Source organism: Gavialis gangeticus, unplaced genomic scaffold, assembly GCF_001723915.1.
Source record: "Gavialis gangeticus isolate Ggan-Ray unplaced genomic scaffold, GavGan_comp1, whole genome shotgun sequence".
In the NCBI taxonomy this organism is placed as follows: domain Eukaryota; kingdom Metazoa; phylum Chordata; order Crocodylia; family Gavialidae; genus Gavialis; species Gavialis gangeticus.
In genome coordinates, this window is record NW_017729033.1 from 20707747 (window position 1) to 20708069 (window position 323).

Consider the following 323-nt stretch of genomic DNA (forward strand, 5'->3'; position numbering starts at 1 on the left):
TTATCCCCCCCCCCCCCCCCCCCCCAGTATAACCATTATCTTGTCTGCAGTATGAACAGACCTTTAGCTTTTTCAGAGTTTTCAGTTGAATCTTACCAAGATGCAGGTGGCTGGTAGCAAGTTACTGAATAGCCTGCTGCTAAGGCATGTGGCTTAACTGTGGTGCAGTTTGTCCAAATAGAATAAGGGTTCTGTAACAACTGGACACTTGATAACTTAAAGCAATATTAAGTTGACAGCCCTTGCAATGCAATAAATTAACCTGCTTTTAGCCAGCAAATCCATTTTTCTTTAACCAGAATGCTTGAACGTGCAAACATGTA